Below are 18,068 nucleotides of genomic sequence, written 5' to 3'. Positions count from 1 at the left end.
TCATTTCCAACCACTCCACAAAATTTAATCAAAATCCGTTCAAAACTTTTTGAGTTATCCTGCTGACAAACAGACAGACAAAAAATTTATTTTTGTCTCGTTCTCTAAAATTGTATATAATAATCATTAGATAATTAATATGTAAACAAAAATAAATTTAAGAAATATTACAATTTGAAAACAAATGCACCCGAACGTGATGACAGCTGCAACTGCTTCATGCTAACTTTTAACATTGAAAATCGTGATCCGGATCACCACTAAAATTTAATCACTTGTTCCTCTTGTCATTTCCAACCACTCCACAAAATTTCATAAAATCCGTTCAAAACTTTTTGAGTTATCCTGCTGACAGACAGACAGACAAACAAACAAATGTGACCGAAAACATAACCTCCTTGGTGGAGGTAACAAGAATGGTAAATGGACTGCATTTCTATAGCACTTTCCATCTGCATCAGATGCTCAAAGCGTGGCTGGGGAACACGTACCGTGTTTTGATGGATATGGCCTTACAACTGTTCACTGTGACGCGCGTGTCTGCTTGCTGTTGTCACGTGGAACTACATAAAAACAAAAATCTCTGTTGCGACGGGCTGCAGTGAGTGAGCTCACAGCGTGCACATCGACAGGTACTGTGACCTATCCATAATGACAATGGCACTGCCTTTGTCAGCCGGTTTAATAAAGATTTGCTTTTTTCTTTGTAACTGTCACAGTTCCCTGACTTCCTCCTTGTCCAGGTGTTTCCTCTACCTTTGTGCCCACAGTAGGGCTTTAAAGGCCCCATGTGTCTGCCAGAACTATTTCTCTGATTTGTTGTAGTAATTTATGCAAGGTGAGTGTCTACTCTGATTTTGGTGTGATGGGGGTCTGCGTTGCATCACCCCTTGTTTGGAAATAAGCTGCCAATTTTAGGTTCTGGTGGTAATTTTGTATGTCCAATGAAATTGGTTTCTTACTTCTCTGATCATCTGTATTGTGGGTACAGAAATGAGTCCCCTGTCCAGGAGGGAATTTTAAAGCTTGTGATTGTGTAAAATGCTTGGCTAGGTTTATTACACTCTTGTGTCCCCTGCACAGGTCAGCTATGTGGGGCTTACAAGTTTAAAGCCTCAGGCCAATGTTGCAGCATAGCCTTTGCTGTTTCCAGGGTCCAGTGGATTCCATCATGCTCTGTGTGGAAGGAATGTGATGGTAGGAGAGGCAGATGTTTTGTGGTGAAGTCATGAGAAGTTGATTAGGGGAACCCTAATGTCAGCTACTGGGAAGGTCCTTCTGGCTGCCCTCACTGCTGCCTGTATTTGTTTCACCATGGTTTCCTTGAATTTTGGGTTTCACTTCTTCAGACCAAAGGACAGGATGACTGTTTTGACCAGCATTGTTGTTGTTGTCTTTGAGAGGATTGCCTCTGCATGCCTAAAGTTTGCTCCGGGGTAGCTCCATATCTATATGTCGGGGTTCTGGAATCCTGGGATCCCGCTGAGATTTGAGACCTCCATGACCAACCATTTTTTTCTCCAGACCACAGTGTCCAATCAACCAGCTTCTGCTTTGTATGGAGGTACCATTTTAGGTGTGTGACCCGTGGTAGTGTGGTGGGTCCAAGTTGTGGGAGAGGAGCAGGTGTGGTGTTGGGCTGCCACAACTAGTCGACTAGCGACGACTACATCAACTATTGAAACCGTCGACAACTAATTTATTTGTTGACGAGTCATTTATTTTATTTAAGTCTTTGTTTTTCTATCAATTCATAGTTTTAGGCAGCGAGCCGTCCTGCTGCCATTTGCACGTTCAAATTTTGAAGGAGATGGCCGACTTCCGACTGTCTTCTTCAAAGCCGTATAAAATGTGCAGTTTACCAAAGGAGCTGTGTGTGTGTGTGTGTGTGTGTGTGTGTGTGTGTGTGTGTGTGTGTGTGTGTGTGTGTGTGTGTGTGTGTGTGTGTGTGTGTGTGTGTGTGTGTGTGTGAGCAGAGTCAACTGGCTGCAGACTGCGAGGGAGGGATGGGGTGGGGGAGGGGGGTTCCGGAGGCACGAGACGTTACATTCTGCTGAGAACCGTCAGTGCACGTGAGACAGCAAACACTGAGCAGAGAGAGAGAGGATTTTAACCCGAGTGAACATGTTAAAAAACAACAACAAATCCAAGCGGTGGAGCTGCCTTTACTTCTCTCTGCACTTTCTCTACCTGTGCGGGTCTGACGGCACCATCCTGTTCACACCATGTGCATGTCATGTGGTTAAATATCCTTAAAAATATCCTTAACAAATGAGAATATATAAATGAACTGAGCAAAAATTATGCATACACGGGTTTAAAAAATCCTGCTGTGAAGAAGCTGTGCAGTGATGTTCAGAGGCACAGATCACAAAAAGCAGGTGAGAACTCTAAACATTAACAGCTGTTATTTTTCAAAGGTATGTATTTGTTCACCCTTGAGCTTAATGTAGTGTTCAAGCACAAAACGTGACTGATGAGGAGAAAAAAAGGATGACTTCATCACACTAAAATGAACTGGAGTCAGAATAAAAATATAAGCTTCTGATTTTTTGTTATTTTTCAAAGTTATTAAGCTGCAGCTATATGTTTTATTAATTTCCAAGTGAGTTGCCTCTTATTTTATTCTGGTTTATTTCTACAAAAAATATGGGGAGTCAAATCAGCCTGTATTGTTCTGTTTACATCAAAGTTTGCCTACACGTGTCCAGGTATTTTTTCCTTCTTTATAAGAGTTTGGTGGTTGCATTTGCTCCACAAAGTTTTAAAACACAACAAAATGTTCACACTTTTCTTCATCACAGTTCTGTAATTTCAGAAATCAATCAATCAATTCAATCAATTTTATTTATATAGCGCCAAATCACAACAAACAGTTGCCCCAAGGCGCTTTATATTGTAAGGCAAGGCCAAACAATAATTACGGAAAAAACCCAACGGTCAAAACGACCCCCTGTGAGCAAGCACTTGGCGACAGTGGGAAGGAAAAACTCCCTTTTAACAGGAAGAAACCTCCAGCAGAACCAGGCTCAGGGAGGGGCAGTCTTCTGCTGGGACTGGTTGGGGCTGAGGGAGAGAACCAGGAAAAAGACATGCTTTGGAGGCGAGCAGAGATCAATCACTAATGATTAAATGCAGAGTGGTGCATACAGAGCAAAAAGAGAAAGAAACACTCAGTGCATCATGGGAACCCCCCAGCAGTCTAAGTCTATAGCAGCATAACTAAGGGATGGTTCAGGGTCACCTGATCCAGCCCTAACTATAAGCTTTAGCAAAAAGGAAAGTTTTAAGCCTTTAGGACAACCTGATAATAATGAAATACAATAGTCCAGCCTAGAGGAAATAAATGCATGAATTAGTTTTTCAGCATCACTCTGAGACAAGACCTTTCTAATTTTAGAGATATTGCGTAAATGCAAAAAAGCAGTCCTACATATTTGTTTAATATGCACATTGAATGACATATCCTGATCAAAAATGACTCCAAGATTTCTCACAGTATTACTAGAGGTCAGGGTAATGCCATCCAGAGTAAGGATCTGGTTAGACACCATGTTTCTAAGATTTGTGGGGCCAAGTACAATAACTTCAGTTTTATCTGAGTTTAAAAGCAGGAAATTAGAGGTCATCCATGTCTTTATGTCTGTAAGACAATCCTGCAGTTTAGCTAATTGGTGTGTGTCCTCTGGCTTCATGGATAGATAAAGCTGGGTATCATCTGCGTAACAATGAAAATTTAAGCAATGCCGTCTAATAATACTGCCTAAGGGAAGCATGTATAAAGTGAATAAAATTGGTCCTAGCACAGAACCTTGTGGAACTCCATAATTAACCTTAGTCTGTGAAGAAGATTCCCCATTTACATGAACAAATTGTAATCTATTAGATAAATATGAATCAAACCACCGCACCGCAGTGCCTTTAATACCTATGGCATGCTCTAATCTCTGTAATAAAAACAACCACAAATCAGAAAAAGTTGGGACTATATGTAAAATCAAGATAAAAATAAAAATTTTGCACTATTCCCAGTTTCTCCACTTACAGAAGCCAAAAGTTCTTCCACAGTTGTGTCTTGATGGCTTCCCTCATGTGTCTCCTTCCAGCATGGACATTTAGTTTTTGAGAACTGTCTACCTGACACACATTTACTATAAAGTACTGTTTGTATTTCTGAATGATTGATGTAAATGAAGTCTAAGAAATAGTCATTGATTTGGAAATGTTCATGTTTTCATCCCCTGATGTTTCTCAGAAAAAGCTGCAGGCCTTAAATTTAGGAAATTACATTTGATCTGACTAGTCGACTAATCGCAAAAATAATCGTTGACTAGTTGACTATCAAAATAGTCGTTTGTGGCAGCCCTAGTGTGGTGTCCACCGTAGGCATTTTAGGAGTCTTTGCCAGTTCAGAAGACACTTCACCACTGGAGTCCATTTCTGGTCTTGGCGGAGTGGCAATCAGTTGTGGGTTTTGAATCAGCACCAATCTCTCTGCCTGGTCTTGTGTCACTGTTTTTTAGGAGGAGCCCACCCATCCCCAAGATTGGTCCCCGTCCTTCCATGTCTGGTGTCCAGGTTCAGGAATTGTGTTGTCTCTTTCATTTTGTTTTTTGGTGATGTTTTCTTAAGGTTTTCTTTGTGGCAGTGGCTCTGTGGTAGGGTTAGGCTCCCCTTGGTCCTCTCTGTCAGTGCCGGTTTTTGATTTGGGCCATGCGGTGGCATTTATGGAGGGGTGGCACCGTGAGGACGAGCACTTAAAAGAAAAAAATCATCTCCACCACAAAATGGTTTTCTTGTCACTATGTGATGGGATGAGATGGTGAAAGAAAGGGGAGGGGCGCGCCACGGAGGACAGTTCACATATGGGTTTTTCTAATGGGAGGGACAAGTGTGTGTGTGTGGGGGGGGGGGGGGGGGCGTTCATGGTCTAAACTCAGTTACACCTCGACTTTCTTCCAAATAACGCACATCTCATTCATAATATTATAAATACAGGCTTATAATTCCTGCACGTTTTGTCGAATTGTGTAACATGTCCTGCCGCACACGGAGAGGATTCAGCTTTATCCCCAGCTGGGCCCAGCCGAATTCTCTCTGTGTAAGGCAGGAAACCATGGACAGGTTTGGCTCCGTCCACTTAGGACATAGCACAGAACCAGAACCCTGCGCCACATTTCTCTGCAGATCACACAGCAAATGAGGCAAGCAGTCAGTTTATGAAATATAAAGCATTTGAAAGCAGACAGACAGGGTGTAAGAATGGGTTTGAATCTGCCCACTTGTGGAAAAAGAGTTTGCAAAAAGCACAGTCTGCCTGTTTATAAAGACGGCTTAGAACTTATGCTGTGTTCACATTACTAGCTGAAATGACAGAATCTGACCCTTTTTTCTATGCCTGCAAGAGTGTGTACAATCATTTTTCAGCAGCTGGCAACTCTTTTTGTTGTCATGCACACTGACAGTAACAACAACAACAACAACAACAAGGATAATGAAATTTAAAATTAGGCTTATCATCATAATTAACTGGTTTATTTCATGGAGTAAAAGAATCACATTTGATTTCATTGGCATGGGAACGTTGATAACATTTCAGTTAAGAATTTTGTTTGATCCATAGATGAAGACCAAAAATTGGGAGAAAAAAAAAGCAAAACACTACATGATCAAATTTCTGTCAAACCTACAACTTTTGCAGATGAGTTAATGCTAAGTATTTACACATTTAGCCTAATATGTACAAACACCAAGCTAATTATTTAGCTAAATGCTGAGACAAATATGCACCTTAATAAAAGAGCTTTCCTTCCTGAAAGACAGATTAATAAAGCATCAAATGTAAGGTATGTTTATTTAAAAACTTGCAATTGCAACTTGCAATGTTTTATTTGGGAGGTTATGGTCTAGTGGTTAAGATGTTGGGCTTGAGTCCAGAAGATCATGGGTTCAAATCCCCACCTGACTGGAAAATCACTAAGGGCCCTTGGGCAAGGCCTTTAATCCCCTATTGCTCCCGGTGTGTAGTGAGCGCCTTGTATGGCAGCACCCTGACATCGGGGTGAATGTGAGGCATAATTGTAAAGCGTTTTGAGCGTCTGATTCAGATGGAAAAGCACTATATAAATGTAGTCCATTTACCATTTTTACCATTTATTTTGGAGAAATATTGTAGCCTGCGGCCTTTTGATGTCAATTTCAATTGCAATTTCAGGGGCACTTAATTTAATTTAATTTAATTAGCTTATAATGCGCCAAATCACAGCAAAAGCCGTCTCAAGGCGACTTACATAAAACAAGTCAACATAAAATTGAATAAATAATTAAAAATGAATAAAAAATTCAAATACATAAATAAAACAGAAGTAAAAGAATAAAACAAATAAAAAATAAAAACTATCCATAAGAAAGAGAATAAATTAGGTTTTGAGTCTTGACTTAAAAATGTCCACAGACTCAGACTGCCTCACAGACGCAGGAAGACTGTTCCACAGGGTGGGTGCACGATATGAAAAGGCTCTTTGACCTGCTGACTTCTTCTTCACCCTGGGAACACAGAGACGTCCCGCATCCTGCGACCGCAAAGCCCGGGCCGGCATGTAGAGTTCCACCAGATCAGCCAGATAAGATGGCGCCAGTCCATGAACAACCCTATAAGTCAATAGCAAAACCTTAAAATCTGCTCTCACAGAGACAGGGAGCCAGTGCAAAGATGCCAAAATGGGTGTGATATGTTCAGACCTTCTGCTACATGTCAGAAGTCTGGCGGCAGCGTTCTGAACCAGCTGAAGACCCCTAATGCTGGACTGTGGTTAGGGCTAGGTCTTGGGGTTAAGGTTGGGTTCCAGGTTTGAATATTGATGGTGATCACCCACACCTTGGCTACACCAGACAAGGTTGTGCACAGGCCATCGCCCATATCAGAACCACGTTATGAATCATTCAGCCCTTCCTAATCCAGGCCCTCTCACTTTGTTTCCTCTGTTTGGGAGTCCAGAATGTGTTGGTCTGTAGGCCTGTGATCCTCGTGTTTTCTGTTGAATGTTGCTGAAAATGTACAATATGTGTTTGGGTTTTGATATTATTTCTGATGTTGAATTTATCTTCTGTGAGTCGCATTCTGATTGTATTTCTGGTGTCTCCCACATACTGTGCCCCACATTCTCCACACAGGATCATGTAGATGCAGTTTCTGGAATTGATATCCCAGATAGGTCTGATGTTGAGCACCTGTTTTTTGCTCTTGCTTTTCACAGTAGCAGAGGCAGATGTTTGTAGGTTTTCTGGAGGTAGGTGGTCGTATCGTCCTTCCTGTTCTTTGTGGTGAAGTCTTGAAGATAAGTTGATGAGGGGAACCCCAATGTCCACTGCTGAGAAGGTCCTTCTGGCTGCCCTCATTGCTGCCTGTATTTGTTTCACCGTGGTTTCATTGAATTTTTGATTTCAGTTGTTCAGACCAAAGGGCAGATGACCTTTTCGACCACTGTTGTAGTTGCTGTTTTCAATAGGATTGCCTCTGTATGCCTGATGTTTGCTCCCGGGTAGCTCTCTCAGTAGTTCTGGAATCTTGGGATCCTGCTTAGATTTGAGTCCCCCATAAATCAGCCATTTTTTCTGGGGTCACAGTATCCAATTGACCAGCTTGCGTTTTGTATTGAGGTGCCTTCTTAGGTATGCGACCAGTGGTGGTGTGGTGGGTCTGTCCCCCTGGATGATTCTTCCAATGGTAGGGGGTTGGGTGGCTACTGATACATTCCCCACATGATGTACCATTTTGATGAGTCTGAAAATTGTTTTGCTCAATATGGAGTTTGGTTTAACATAATTAGATGCGGACTTACCTCCAGGTTCCTTTCTCCTCAGTGCCTCAGCACAGGTTGGCTTGGTGCAGCTGGAGAGATGCTTGTGCTCTGCCTTGTGGTGTCCTCGGTCAGCCTATGCTCCCACCACGTATTCGGATGGTGGACATCAGAGCACAGCTGCCTGTAGTGACACTCTTCCTGTGTGGTCCAGTTCTGGAATCTGCATTGGGCCCCATCGACATTCCATGATTTGCTTGAAGAGTCCCACCGGCCAGTCTGCTCTCCGAAGCTCCTTTGGGAGACTCTTCCTTTCATTTCCTCTTGATTGTACCTCTGGAGCCGAGGCACTGTCATCCACGCTGCGCCCAAATCCACGTGTCATTCCTGTAGCGATTCATGATCTGTCTTGAGCTCGTTGCAACGTTCGGTACCTTTCTTGTACCTTCTTCAGGCGTGAGCTCAAGGTGAGTGGTTCCTGTCTTGAGTTTCTGTTGTCTCTCCATAGAGTGCCAAGGTTTTGGTTATGGTTAGGGGTAGGGTCAGAAATAGTAAAAACAAACTACGTCACAACAATGTGATTCGTTTTGTCATGGGATGACAAAAAAAAAAAAAAGCCTGAGACTGGGCTGGCTGGATCTGCTATGGCGACCCTGAACAACAACTGGGGGCAACCAGAAGACAAACAACAATTAGACAAACTAAACATTAGTACTGTTCACATAAATCAGAACTGTAACAGCCACTATTCTTGATACAAGTCAGGGGATGGATACATAAACATTTTCAAGTCACTAAATATGTCTTGGACTTCATTTACATTACTCATACTCGAAGCACTCAGAGAGCGCAAACCTCCGCCAAGGCCATAGGGTCACTGACGTCACATGGAATACCCTTTGGCAAAGAGACTTATTCCATGTCGTTTCACGCATCTACCATTATGTTTCAGATTCAGTGGTTAAACCCTTAGATCTTCAGCAAATGTATTTATAAAGAAAAACTGCATGAACTACACAACTTTTTTTTTATTTTCTAATAAGTTTATTCAATGAGGAGAAACAAATGCTAAATTATTGTTGTGACACAACTTAATTTTTGTTCAGCCTTTGTGACCCGTCTTCATGTAGTTAGATGCAAAAATGTTGAAATTGGCCCCATCCTGCAATGATAAAGAATCTTTAAAAAATTACTGGATCCGGATCATGTTCCAGATCATTACCAAAATTTAATGACTTCTAAGTTAGGCCAAGATACACCCCTGGTAAAAATTTCAATGAAATCCGTTGTTTTTTTGGTTTTTTTTTTTGAGTACTCCTTCTAACAAACCATCCAACCAACCAACAAACAAACGGACGCGACCGAAAACATAACCTCCTTGGCGGAAGTAATAAAGAACAAACAGAATGCTACTGTGTGGTAAATTTGTCTGGAGATGACAGTTCTCTGTGCAAGAATGACAGTAGTGAGGGAAGCCACTAAGACACTAACAATGACATTAACTGCTGCATCTCTGTTATACAGATTTATAGTATAGTGAAGCAAATTTTCTGAAAGATCTGAAATTTCAGCTAGTTTGCCAGAAGACACATAGGACAGTCGAGGCTTGATCTGATTTGTTTTGTTGTCTGAAAATCCTTCTTTGTGTCACTTCACCATCACACTTTGACTGGTGTTGCAACAGACAAAATTTGCACTATGCACAGTTTCTCCAACCACAACCACAGAAGCCTGTACCTCCTTCAGTGCTATCTGGGTGCCTTGTTGGCTTCCCTCACTCGTCTCCTTCATGCACCATCGCTCAGTATTTGAGATCCTCCTGCTTCAGACTGATTGACCATACAGTACCATTGTGTTTGGATTTCTTAATGACTGACATAAATTAAGTCAAAGGCCAATCTCCCATTGTTCCATGAACCCCATGAAAAAGAAGACAGTTGGCAGATATAAAAAGATACATTTTTGCTTTGTGCAATGCAGGAGTAGCACATTAACCCCTTAACACCTGAATTTATATAGCTGTATATAAAAAAAATGTTTTGTGTGTGTTTTTGCCTTTAAGTAGATGGTAAATAATGTTGAGATTATTAATTTCACTTTTGCACAAAAAATAAATAGTAATTTTAGTATTTTGGTAATGACTTTATGTTATAATGTTATAATAATAATGGTATGTTGCAAATTTGCAACAACAGGCATACTGGTCAATTTGGTATGTTGCATATTTGAGTCAAATATTGTAGCATATATGTGACAATAGGCATTAAGGGGTTAACTGTTGACAACACTGCATCCTACAATCAATGTGACTCATCCTTAATCTGGTGTATTTGTCAGGTACCAGCAATAGCACTTTTATATGCGGTCATATAATGCCTGATTTCCTCAATGTTGGAATCAGGACACAAACTGGGGGCAAGAATCTGTTCAACCTATTCATCTCATGACTTGTCTGAATAAATCTGGCTGTAAAAGTGATGATTTATATGAAAAGCAACATGTATATTTCATGGACCTAATCTAATTTACTGGTACTGTTGAATCACAATCACAGAGCAAAGGCATGTTTTGTGCAGGGAGGGTAGTCTGCTGTCAGGCAAGGTGAGGTATAAATCATGATATGAAATTCAAGAATCAGCTCATCGGTATTATAGGACAAAGTCTTCTATTTTATTTATTTATTTATTTTTAATTGATGCCTACATAAAGTACACTGATGGATTTCTGCACCTAGTCTTACAGGGTGCACAGCATCTCTCCAAACCACAACAGAAAACCAAACAAAAAAGTGCCCTGAAGTAGTGACTAGAAAGGAACAGGATTACCAAGAATATAAATGCGTATAACTCAGGAATAATGCAAAATATATTCTGCAGGGTGTCATTTACTCTGAAAGAAAGTGTTTGCAGCTCCACTGAATAATAATCACTACGCTGCAGAGCGCAGCGGACACTTGTTTGTTAGATGAACGTGCTCCCAGGCAAAGTGAGGTGAGACAGAAGGTGTCATTTTTGAATTATAAAAGTTGGCATGACAGACACACATTGAGAATGTCTAATCATTAACTATAATGGAATTATTATCATCTTTCTCTTGGATTCTCCTATTTATGCTCAGGGACATAACAGTAGATCCCACATGGCTCCACATGTTGATTTGTCATGTTGCAGAGGGGCTGGCTCTGTGCCAAAGTAGTTGGGCAATCTAATCTATGGACGGGGGTCCAATTCCTGGACCGTACTCAGGCTACCTGTGTTCTTGGGCGAGATGCTTTATTATACACCATTTCAGCCCACTCAGCTGTAAATGGTTATCATCCTTTATTACAGGAGTAACCTGGTTGGGGCACTTGTGGACTAAAGTGGACTCTTAAGTCTAAGTCACACTGTGACAGACTCACAGATACAAAATTTTGATCGTGTCCATTTTTGTCCTCTACAAATCCTTTTCTCATTCATTGCATGCTCTCCTTGTCAGCTGGTGTTTGGTGAGTCAGTCATAAAGTTTTGTGCACGCTTAAAACCTTGAACAGACATCAGATGGAGCTTCCCCATTCATTACACGCTTGTTTGCCGTTTTGTCCTGTACTTATTTGTTAGCTTTCCATTTTATCTGTGTGTTATCTGTTCGACTTCTGTTCACATCAAATTTGAAAACTAGAATAGAAATATTATACTGACGAGCACACTACCCACCCTATGGGCAGGAACTTTGGTCGTTGAAGATTTCAAATGCTGGCTTCAAAGAAACATTGAAGTTGGCTACCTTCAGGTCTGGCAGCAAGAACTGATACTGCATCACAGCAAAGTCTCCAGTATTAATTTTACACTGGTGATTTTGCTGTGATGTTGCTGCATCCACCACACCACAGAACTGCCTTGGAACCTGGTTAGCAGCCTTTCTGCAGTCAGATGAAACAAGGGCATCCCTTGGCTTTTTTGAGTTGCTGGAGTCCTCAACAATGAAACACCTGCATGCTGGATCATGCATAGAGAAATGTGCCACATGGCCAAAATGTCATAGCCAACATCATATGCTAGTGGTACTCCTCATGGGAGTCTTCTTATGTAATTGTACATTTGACAGTCATTCCAGCAATACCCAAGGCTCATCCAAAGGCTCTTAATTAGCTCTCATATCCACATGTTCCTGTTAGTTTCCAGTAAGGTTACAGATATAGATTGGCAATGACATCTAATCAGCATTGAAGTTTGACTCCAAAATATTGTCCCGGTAATCCTAATAGCAGTGGTGGGCACAGTTACGATAATCCGATAACCGATAATTATCGAAGATAATGTTTTCATTATCGGATTATCTTTTTAGATAATTTGAAAAACAATTATCGAACTAATTATCTTGCGATAAATTTTTGTCCGATAATTTTTAGACTGATAACGTGTTTCTGTGTAGGCTCTCAGTTGTCCAGGTGGTTTCCATAGTAGAGAAGCTTGAATCTTCGACTGGACTGGGTTGCTTGACACGAGGACATTTCACTTCAAATCGTAGAAGTTCCCTCAGCTAAAATTCTTGCTCTGGTAGTCTGACTTCTGTCTTGACTCTTGTAGAGAAGAATAAACAGAAGCCACAAAAGCTGGAGTTTTAAACCTAACCAGACTCCTCCTACCGAGAGGCAGACTGTTATAGGCTAGTGACTAAACAATAGCTCTAATTAGCACCTATTGTGCTCTAGTTAGCACCCTCCTAATGACAGGGCAGCTGTCCCTCCTAATGATGGGATGGACGCCATTTTTTTTCCTCTGGTAAAGTGAGCAAAGTTTAAGGGTCCAAAAAGTTTGTGAACCCTAAAATCAAACATTTTAATCCCTGTCGTGTGTAGATCAGTGGTTTTTGGCATGGAAATATAGACTGGAATGGACGTGCACACCTCAGTCTGTTAGCGTCGCTCAGGACAGGAAGGCGCCATTACTAAGGGTCGAGATGTGCCGATCATCAATAATAAACTGACCGCTTTTTTTGCACTAGCTTCCTTATTTCTTAACGGATTTTAATAAATGTAGGCTTGTTTTAAAGCCATTTGAAAGCTCTTTTCAATGAACCTATGCATGTGTGGGTGAAAAAAAAAACTTATGTAAAATGCAGAAATTTGGGGAAATTATGACAAACTGTGCTGCTTTTCGTTATTTGTTAACAAAATTTAATAAAAGTAGGCTTGTTTTAAAGCCCTTTAATTGATCTTTCTAATGAACCCATACATGTCTGGGTAGAAAAAAAAAAAACTTATGTAAAGTGTGGACATTTGGGGAAAAATATACCATTCTGTTCATTTACTGTGATGTTTTTTCCTGTCATCATAATTCTCAATGGATTTTTATAAATGAAGTCTTGTAAGTTGTATTCAAGCTGATTAAAAGCTCTAATGAACCCATACATGCCTGGATAAACAATCCTTATGTATTAAAATATAAATCTGAAGTATGCCTTGCCATTGTGCTCATTTACCTTGCTGCTTTTGCCACTGTAATATTATTGCCAGTCTTTTAATGACAACAACATATATATGATTTTTACTAACATTTTATTACAAGTAGATATAAAGCCATTCAGAATTTATGACTTTTGACCCTCAGTCAGGGTAAAAAGTACCTTCTCCATCCCCCCAACCACACTGTTAAAATTTAAATGCTGTCTGTGCCCACCATGTACATATCATATTAAACAACAACTGCAAGTATATATACATAAATATATTTAAACATTTTTGTTTCCATATCTGTATGCATGTGAACACAGCTTAATGAAAAGAACTTTGAGTTATAGTCTCAGTATATTGATATTAAATTGCGACATAACTTTAAAATAGACATTTGTTTTACATAATTACATTAAGGCTCTTGTACAGTTCATTTTAGTGTTTGAGAATTTGTTTTTGTAGTTGGTACAGTTGATGGTGAAGCACTGGCTGCCTTTTCTTCTCCTCATTTCGCTTCTGTTTAACTGGCTCAAGGCTCTCTCTCCACTCTTAGTAATGGCCGCCGTGCGGCACACCGCTAGTCACGTGACGTCCATTCCAGTCTCTATTTCCATGGTTTTTGGCAGACTGGCTGTCACTTGCTGATGATGTCATCATTAAGCGCAAAACGTGAATGGCCGGTTGACATAGGGAGCATTGTGGGTAGTGTAGTTCAGCTTCACTTTGGACATTACAGTGTTATCGCCTGCTCGACACAAAAACAAAACAGACTAATTTTAACTTTATCTTATTTGTTTGTGGCGTTGGATAAACTGTGTACAGGGACTTTTCTTCACCGTTAAGACACCGTTTAGATTATTTATTCAGATGAATCCCACTGAAACTAATTGGTAAGAATTTATATTTACTACATGTATTTTATTCTGCCAATCAATGTATTAATGGACGTATTTCGGTTGTTTAAGCCACAAGGTTCCAAGCATGTGAAAAAGTGGCAGGTTTTAGCTCGTAAATGATGGTGTATCTAATACCGAGATAAACTGTAACTTCTAATACTGTGTTTTACTGCTTTGAAAGATGATGACAGTGTTTGGGGTTTTATTTTTTTATTTATTCATTTTTCATGTGTTCTTTGTGTTTGTGATCCTTGAATTTACCCAGAAGCCCCTGCGGCTCTTAAAGTGAAACTGCTTTATCAGAAGTCGACAGTGTAATCTTATGTGGCTGCGACCGAATCCATCCACCCTTTTAAGGTTTCTGTTGTGTGGGCCGCTGAAGAGGAGGTACTGCTGGCCCACCACCACAAGATGGCGCCCTGCTTGAAGTGCGGGCTTCAAGCACGAGAGGGCGTCGGAGCGACCGGGAGTGACAGCTGTCACTCATCATCTGTACCAGCTGTCACTCATCCATTACTGCAGCGGTTGTTGGAGAACTGGCTGTTTGTGAAGGGCGAGAAGTGCGAGTTCCACCGCACTTCTTTGTCCTTCCTGGGGTTCATAATCTCCTCCAACTCCGTCGCCCCTGATCCAGCCAAGGTTGCAGCGGTGAGAGACTGGCCCCAACCAACAAACAGAAGGAAACTGCAACAGTTCCTCGGTTTTGCGACTTTTTACCGGAGGTTCATCAAGGCCTACAGTCAGGTAGTTAGCCCCCTGACAGCCCTGACCTCCACTAAAGTCCCCTTCACCTGGTCGGATTGGTGCGAAGCCGTGTTTAGGGAGTTGAAACGCCAGTTCTCGATCCAAAACTCCAGTTTATAGTCGAAGTGGATGCCTCTGACTCCGGGATAGGAGCCGTGCTATCCCAGAGCAGGGAGTCCAACAAGGTTCTCCACCCATGTGCCTACTTTTCCCGCAGGTTGACCCCGGCTGAAAGGAACTATGACGTCGGCAATCGGGAACTTCTTTCGGTGAAGGAGGCTCTGGAGGAGTGGAGACACCTGTTGGAGGGAGCTTCGGTACCATTTACGGTTTTCACGGACCATCGGAACCTGGAGTACATTCGGACCGCCAAGCGTCTGAACCCCAGGCAAGGCCACTGGTCACTGTTCTTCAGGCGTTTTGATTTTCAGATCACATATCGCCCCGGGACGAAGAACCAATGATCTGACGCCCTGTCCCGGGTGCACAAGGAGGAAGTCAGGACCGAGCTGTCAGACCCGACGGAAACCATCATCCCCGAGTCCACTGTCGTGACCACCCTCACCTGGGACGTGGAGAAGACCATCCGGGAGTCCCTGACACGGAACCCGGACCCGGGAACCGGTCCGAAGAACAAGTTGTACGTCCCACCAGAGGCCAGGGCTGCAGTCCTAGACTTCTGTCACAGTTCCAAGCTTTCCTGCCATCCAGGGGTGCGAAGAACCATGGCAGTGGTCCGGCAGCGCTTCTGGTGGGCGTCTCTGGAAGCCGACGTCCGGGAATACGTCCAGGCCTGCACCACCTGCACCAGGGGCAAAGCTGACCATCATAAGGCCCCAGGCCTCCTCCAGCCTTTACCCGTGCCTCATCGCCCCTGGTCTCACATCGGCCTGGACTTCGTCACGGGCCTCCCGCTGTCCCAGGGCATGACCACCATCTTCACAATAGTGGACCGGTTCTCCAAGGCGGCCCACTTCGTGGCCCTCCCGAAGCTCCCGACGGCCCAGGAGACTGCAGACCTTCTGGTCCACCACGTCGTGCGTCTGCTTGGGATTCCATCGGACATCGTCTCGGATCGTGGTCCTCAGTTCTCCTCTCAAGTCTGGAGGAGTTTCTGCAGGGAACTGGGGGCCACCGTGAGTCTCTCGTCCGGGTACCATCCTCAGACGAACAGACAGGCAGAGTGGGCGAACCAGGATTTGGAGCAGGCCCTCCGCTGCGTGACCTCTGCGCACCCGACGGCCTGGAGCAACCATCTGGCCTGGATCGAGTACGCTCACAATAGTCATCAGGTGTGGCGTACTGCCCGCTCTTCCCTGCTCAAAGCCCGGACGAGGGCCAAGGCCCATGCAGACCACCGGCATTCCCTGGCCCCTGCATACCAGCCCGGGCAGGAGGTTTGGCTATCCACAAAGGACATCCCCCTGCAGGTGGAATCCCAGAAGCTAAAGGACAAGTTCATAGGACCTTTTACCATACTCAAAGTCCTCAGTCCGCCCGCAGTGAAGCTGGCAGCTTCAGCTTCACTGCAGATACACCCCGTTTTTCATGTGTCAAGACTCAAGCCCTGCCATACCTCACCACTGTGTGCCCCTGGACCGGCGCCACCTCCTGCCCGGATCATCGACGGGGAACCCGCGTGGACAGTACGCCGGCTCCTGGACGTCCATCGAAAGGGCCGGGGGTTCCAGTATCTGGTGGACTGGGAGGGTTATGGACCCGAAGAGCGCTCCTGGGTGAAGAGGAGCTTCATCCTGGACCCGGCCCTCCTGGCCGACTTCTACACACGTCACCCGGACAAGCCTGGTCGGGCGCCAGGAAGCGCCCGTTGAGGGGGGGTCCTGTTGTGTGGGCCGCTGAAGAGGAGGTACTGCTGGCCCACCACCACAAGATGGCGCCCTGCTTGAAGTGCGGGCTTCAAGCACGAGAGGGCGTCGGAGCGACCGGGAGTGACAGCTGTCACTCATCATCTGTACCAGCTGTCACTCATCCATTACTCAACACCATCACCATAAAGGCCGGACTGCAACTCCACCTCCCCACCGAGAAATCAGCTACCCTAAAGGTAATTTCTCTGCTGTCTCTATAATAAACAAGAGTCTGATCTCATTTACAGCCGTTTTCCTGCGACGTGTCCTTATCTGCTGCATTGGCATTTGGTGTGGACTGCGACGGCTTCGCCTCAAACCCCAACCAGATAAGTGGTTTTCCAGGAGCTGTACGAGTGTGTTATTGGAGGTGGAGGTTCTCCCTCCTTACAGGACACAGACTGAAGAATTACTGAGTGTGCAAACTCACACTCACCTACATTGTTTCTGTTCTCTCTGCCAGCAGTACCAGGTCTGACAGCTGGAGACGGTGGCCACCTGGGGACCCAGGACTTGGCGGCTCCGGTGTTCTTCAGATCCGTTGGTGGTGGAAGCCGTGTGGGATCCGGCTCGTTTCTGGACGGACGTCTCCTATCCTCGAGCCTGCCCACACGTCACTCAACGTATAATTGACTGTTTTTCCAAACCTGTTTTGTCTGTATTCCGTTGTGCACGTCATAACATTAAATTGTTACTGTTTTGGCTTATCCATTGCCCGTTCATTTATGCCCCCTGTTGTGGGTCCGTGTTCCTACACTTTCACAACAGTTTCAAATCCTGCAAAACTTTGAAGAGGTCGCCGTGCTGTGAGATCTCAGTAACATTGAGAACTGCAATGAGACGCTCTGATCGGGCTTCACTTTAACTGCTGCACATGGACAACACCATTAACATTGCAACATAAAACTATTTTTATACTGTGCCTAAAACTCTCATGAATATATTTTCTGGGTTTATAGACATTGTTATTGCGTTTGTTTTATGTAAACATGCGAGAATCACAGGCTGTCTCTTCGTTATTTTCAATGGGAGCTGCTGTGAGCTACACTCGCTTCCTGATCATGTCGTTCTGGGGGAAAGTGAAGTTTGCTCTTTAATGTCTTGATTATTGTTCTTTACAACACTGTTTGTCCTCTTTGTTCCAGACTAATATATGTCTGAAATTCGGTTTGCGTTTATTAAATTCCACACAGATTAAATGTAGCAGACATGGATTATTTGTTATAATTGTTTTAGCAAGTTTTCAGGGTATCATGCATGAGTTATTAACGTGATGAAAAGCATTTAAAAAAAACACATTTTTGTAGTATAATATTCATTTACAATT

Source organism: Thalassophryne amazonica, chromosome 2, assembly GCF_902500255.1.
Source record: "Thalassophryne amazonica chromosome 2, fThaAma1.1, whole genome shotgun sequence".
NCBI classification, from domain to species: Eukaryota; Metazoa; Chordata; class Actinopteri; order Batrachoidiformes; family Batrachoididae; genus Thalassophryne; species Thalassophryne amazonica.
The sequence above is the reverse complement of the archived record's forward strand: the minus strand, read 5'-3'. Positions refer to the sequence as shown.